We start from the raw sequence: 6,000 nt of genomic DNA on the forward strand, positions 1-6,000 counted from the left end.
AAGAAAGCCAGTTGCTGGCCTCCTGGATGACAGCTGCTGATTCTCTCTTCATGTTGATGGCGTCCTCCACTGTTGGCACTAAAGCAAGGGCAGGGCATACAGGTGGCATTCAGAATCAGAATCAACCATGTTGGAAGAGACCTTCAAGACCATCAAGTCTAACTTATCACCCGACACCATCTAATCAGCTAGACCATGGCACTGAGTGCCTCATCCAGTCTTAAACACCTCCAGGGATGGTGTTCCCACCACTTCCCTGGGCAGCCCATTCCAATGGGCAATCACTCTTTCTGTGAAGAACTTCTTCCTACTATCCAGCCTAAACTTCCCCTGGTGCAGCTTGAGACTGTGTCCTCTTGCTCTGTTGCTGGTTGCCTGGGAGAAGAGACCAACCCCCACCTGGCTACAGCCACCCTTCAGATAGTTGTAGATAGCAATAAGGTCTGCCCCGAGCTTCCTTTTCTCCAGGCAAAACAACCCCAGCTCCCTTAGCCACATCATTTTCACCTCTGTGTGCACCACCAGTCATTTTATAATGTAAGTCCACTGTGCTAAGTAGAACTACTGTCCCAAGCAAGAGGTGTCCTCACTGTTTGAGATCACTCCTTTAAAAGACAGACACCTGTCCCATCCTGGGCAGTGATGTAGGTTATAGGAAACTCCAGTTTTATGACAGTTTCTTCTTGAGAAGTTATTTAATCTCCTAATATAGTTTGTAAATTCAGTGGTCAAGTGTGCACCTCTGGAAAAAGTTCAGGATAATTCAGCCATTTCCATTAAAGTAGGTAACAGCAGAGTCCCTGTTGGCAAGCAACACTGGCCAGGCTATGGTTTATATGTTGTTTCCCAAGCCAGCTCCTACCTCACTGCAGCTGGGTTGAATACACAGCTCTCTGGATGTTGCTCTGCAAGAGGAACACCTTGTTTATCTCTCATGTCACTTATTCCATACTCTGAAATACGCCATCACTCATTGCCACATTCGCAGAGGCCTGCTCAGAGGTGTTAGTGGCACAGGCAAGTTTAGCCTTTTTCTGGCACATTTACTTAATGCTGTGTCTCAGCATGGTTATTCTCACAAATCCCACAGCAAAGAGCAGTCAGAGTAGGCAAGTAGAATCTTTATGGTTGGTATTTAACAACCAGATTTTTTTTCCTTTCTTTTCTTTCCCTTTGTATTACATTATCCTAGGAAGGAAATACTCCAGTTTTCTAACAAGCTGAAACCCTTCATAGGACTCTCCACCAAGAGATGTGGTGTTCTACTCCTGAGAAAGCATAGGCAGAGAGGAACAGTTTACTTCTTCCCTAGTGAGTGGAAAGATGCTGTTCATTTGTTCTATGGCAGAGGTAACTGAGCACTAAGTGATTTATGATGGCACAGCCACCACTGTGTGAATCATACAAATAGACTAATCTCATCTCTCTGTCCTTAACTGTTGCTAAATCCATTATCTATTCTTCTCTGGAGAGAATATCTATTCTACCCTGGCCAAGGACCCATGTGATCTCTTTTATCATTGCCTATGAACTTTCCTATTCTTTTCCATATGCAGAGATTGGTGTAGGTCTGTAATGAAAACATGTGTTGGTTTTTAAGAGGGGTTGTTGAAAGATTTACTGAATTTCTATCTGGAAATTCAACCACCTTCATGGAGGCATTTAGAATGAATATCTTAAATTGATTGCCACCTCTTGTTTCACCTCCTGCTAAACCACGGTCAGACTGTGGTTTTATGCTAGAAAATGTCTGGAGACATTTCTGTGGTCCCTTACTTCCTTCAGCTGGCTGTCTGATGAAGGCTAATCTTGACCTTCCATGTAACTTCACTGGTAATACTGAGCTTAACATCTTTCCTTGCATCTGTAGATGCCAGAGCCAGCAGCTCTTGCATTCAAACATGCAGAAGACACTTGACAATCAAATTGACTGCTGGGGTTAATAAAGGAATCTTGCCTCTGCTTTGAGAACTCTGCAGTGATGCAATAGCAATGATCTCTGTGGTGATGGAATAATAGCACAGAACAAAACATGTGGCTATGGAAAGCAACCAATGGACTCTAATAATGACTCCTCTTAAATGGTTTTAAGAGGACAAGGTGGATAAAGAAGTGAAATATATTGTTTCAGCATATTTCTGAATTAAAAGAGGGTGAACCTCTTTATGTCTGGTAAACACTGGTTGCAATATTGAAACATATTACAAGAAAAAAGAATTGTCGTGATAAATCACCCCATTATACTCCTGGCCTTCCAACTGGAAGCCTTTTTTGCCATCAAACTTTCTCAGCTCCCACAGTAGCAGGTTTACAATCCACCTCCGTTATGCTTTTTTTTTATATGAAGATGCAGTGCTTTCAGAGTTTTTATCATTATGGATTTCAGGATTGTATAATGAAGATTGCATAGATCAGGCTCTGGCCAGCCTGATGTAGTGTGGGGTGTCCCTGCCCACGGCAGGGGGGTTGGAACTAGATGATCCTTGTGGTCCCTTCCAACCCTGACTGATGCTATGATACAAAGAGAAGAAACCAGAGCACTTGTCACACTGTTGGGATTTACTAGAACACTCAGGAACAAAACAAACCTGTTGATACTTGCTTTCCACAGCTGATTACATACCTCTCCTTTCACAGCAGTTACTGCTATGGAACATTAATGCCTGGTTTGGAACAGTCACATTCACCCATGTATGTTTGGTTTCTTCAGTGTAATTAGACTGACCAAAGAAAGAGGACTCTTTGTTTTTGACAGATGTAAGAGGATCCTTGGGGCAGAAGGTTGTGCTGCCATTCAGCAGGACTTGAATAGGCTGGAGAGTTGGGCAGGGAGAATTTTAATGAAATTCAACAAGGGCAAGGGTAGAGTCTTGCACCTGGGAAAGAGCAACCCCATGTACCAGTATAGGCTGGGGACTGACCTGCTGGAGAGCAGTGAAAGGAAAAGGGACTAGGGGGTCCTAGTGGATGGAAGGTTGACCATCAGCCAGCAATATCCTCTTGTGGCCAAGAAGGCCATTGGGATGTATTAGAAGGGCTGTGGTTAGTAAGTCGAGAAAGGTTCTCTTCCCCCTCTACTCTGCCCTGGTGAAGCCACATCTGGAATATTGTGTCCAGTTCTGGGCCCCTCAGCTCAAGAAGGAACTCAGGAAACTGCTTGAGAGTCCAGTGCAGGGCCATGAAAATGATTAGGGGAGTGGAACATCTTCCTTATGAGGACAGACTGAGGGAGCTGGGACTCTTCAGCTTGGACAAGAGGAGACTACGGGGTGACCTCATTAATGTTTATAAATATGTAAAGGGTGAGTGCCAAGAGAAAGGAGCCAGGCTCTTCTTGGTGATGCCCAACAAGGACAAGGGGCAATGGATGGAATTTGAGGAATAGAAAGTTCCATGGAAACAGGAGGAAGAATTCTTTCACTGTGAGGGTTACAGAACACTGGAACAGGCTGCCCAGGGTGGGTTGTGGAGTCTCCCTCTCTTGAGATATTCAAGACCCACCTTGATGAGTTCCTGCATAATCTGGTATAGGTGATCCTGCTCTGGCAGGGGCATTGGATTAGATGATCTCTCAAGGTCCCTTCCAGCCCCTATCATTCTGTGATTCTGTGGGAGCAGTTGTGGGAGCAGCTGCTTTCCCCTTGCCTGCTTGCAGCCATTTCTTCAGATAAACTGCCCTTCCCTGAAAGAGTCTTTCTGTTACCGCTCTTAAAAACACAGAAATAAATACATCAACTGTCCATTGAGAAAACCACCTCTAATGAGTGACAAAGCCTAAGAAACAAGACCAGTTCAGAGGTTTAAAAGACAGGGCCAGCAATACTGAATGCTGCACTCCCTTCCCAGCTACTTTCAGTCTGCTGTGGCCCAGATGTTCAGAGTCTGTCCCATCTTGGAGTTTTCCCTCCTTCAGGGGTCTCCAGATGCTTTCACAAGTGGAAGCAATTTCAGACTTTCATCCAAAATTATTCAGACAAACTTAGGTAGGTGCCTTGTGTTCTATGGAAAGCCATAATAGTTCTGATTAGATCAACTGTGCATTAAGTCTAGCCTGTTACTGACAGGCACCAGCACCATGTATTTCAAGGGTAGATAAAAGGAAAAACTTCAGGAAAGATGAAGAAGCTGGGCCCCATCTTGAATAAGTTTCTTCCACTCTTCCAGCAGCTACTGGTTTAAGAAAGCAGACTGGCAACTTGCATAACTAACTACTTGCACTGATGGAATTGATGATCATATTATTCATCATCTAAACTCCCAGTCTTTTCTGAAACTCATCACGTTCTTCCCCACAAACTGCACTTGATATGTCACCTACTGGTTTAAAAGCCTTTCTTTTGTTCTCTCATTTTTATTTGGTATCACCTGCACTATCTTATGGGAAAGGAAGAATTGTGAGAAATAGGGAAAGTAGAATAACAATCTGGAGTGAGTACCGAGGAAGGCAACGAAGCTGGAGAAGGGCCTGGAGGATAAACCTAAGAGGAGGCTGAGGGGAGACGTCCTTGCTGTCTACAACTACCTGAAAGGACATTGTGGAGAAGCTGATGCTGGTCTGTTCTCACAGGTAATTGGTGATAGAACAAGGGGGAATGGCCTCGAGCTGTGACTGGGTAGGTTTAGACTGGACATTAGGAAAAAAAATTCACAGCAAGATTGGTCAAGGCATTGGAATGTGCTGCCCAGGGAGGTGGTTCTGTCACCACCCCTGGGTGTGTTTAAAGGTTGTTCAGATATGGTGCTTAGGGGTATGGTTTAGGGGTGAACTTTGTAGAGTAGGATTATTGGTTGGTCTTGGTGATCCCAAGGGTCTTTTCCAATCTGAATGTTTCTGTGATTCTGTGATTCTGTAAATCATTATTATCTCCTAGCAAGTGAACATGGCATATCAGAAAAGGGTAGTAGTACTTGGCAATGATGCTGTGTTTTTTCTGGCCCCTTCTTCCTATTCTGACTTTCCATGAGGTCAGTTATCTTGTATACTCCATAGTGCATAACTACACACTCAGCAAAGATCCCTGGGATAGTTGAAAAAGTGTTTAGACATTTCTTTCTTTCTGGTCTCTTGCTACTGGAGTACCTCTGTTCATGCAGTATTTTTGTAGTTTGTTTTGTTGCTAATCCCTAACAGACTTTCTGTAACTACTATGCATTAAAAATTACCATTTTCCTACTTGATTATAATTAAATACTAATGTTATTCCAGGATTATTGTTTTCCTTTAAAATACAATGCTAACCATTTCTTTCTATTGATGCCTGTGCTAGCTGCTTCCAGTCAATAGAGAACATCGGATCCAGGGACCTAAACAGAATTCCAGTTGTCTGAAAATGCCCCTTACAATTCAAGTTTGAGTGACACTAGGAAATAACCTTTTCACAACAGCTGAGCAAGTTGGAGAGTTGAGAGATTAAAAATCTATTTTGCCTTGGTATTATTCCCCCTTTGGGACTAATCAGGCATCTCCTCAGGCTGTGGCAAGAATGTTTTAGAGACTACTTGAGGAGGCGATTACACTGCATGGCCCATTTAGCAAGAGGCAATGAACATCTGAAAGAGTTACTTGAGAAAAAAAGAACTTCCTGCAATTGCTGTCTCTAAAGTTAACAGTTATCCAATAAACTGAGATCATGCATGTGAAGATTACTGGAGTGACTGTTCCATAGCATGCTATCTGCAGTGAAGTGTTCTCAGAGTTGTGTAACCAGTCTTGTGACCTGCTTGACAGATGAGGGGAGACATGTGCACTGTAATATTTGGCCTTGGCTGGAGGACAATGACTTCAGTGATGGTGGACAATCCAATAATTACATTTGTTGCTACAGTTTGCCTCTCAGCCAGGCAAATGCTTCTGCTGTAAATTTATGTCTCAGACAAATTGCATAATTTATCAGCAAAACCAGACCAATCAGCAAAACTAGACCAGACATATTGTTGCCTGCAAAAGTAACAGAAAGAGCCTTTGGAGATGACAAGAGTGGGGGCCAAAGAGTTTGCACT

Source organism: Dryobates pubescens, chromosome 6 (genome assembly GCF_014839835.1).
Source record: "Dryobates pubescens isolate bDryPub1 chromosome 6, bDryPub1.pri, whole genome shotgun sequence".
Classification (NCBI taxonomy): domain Eukaryota; kingdom Metazoa; phylum Chordata; class Aves; order Piciformes; family Picidae; genus Dryobates; species Dryobates pubescens.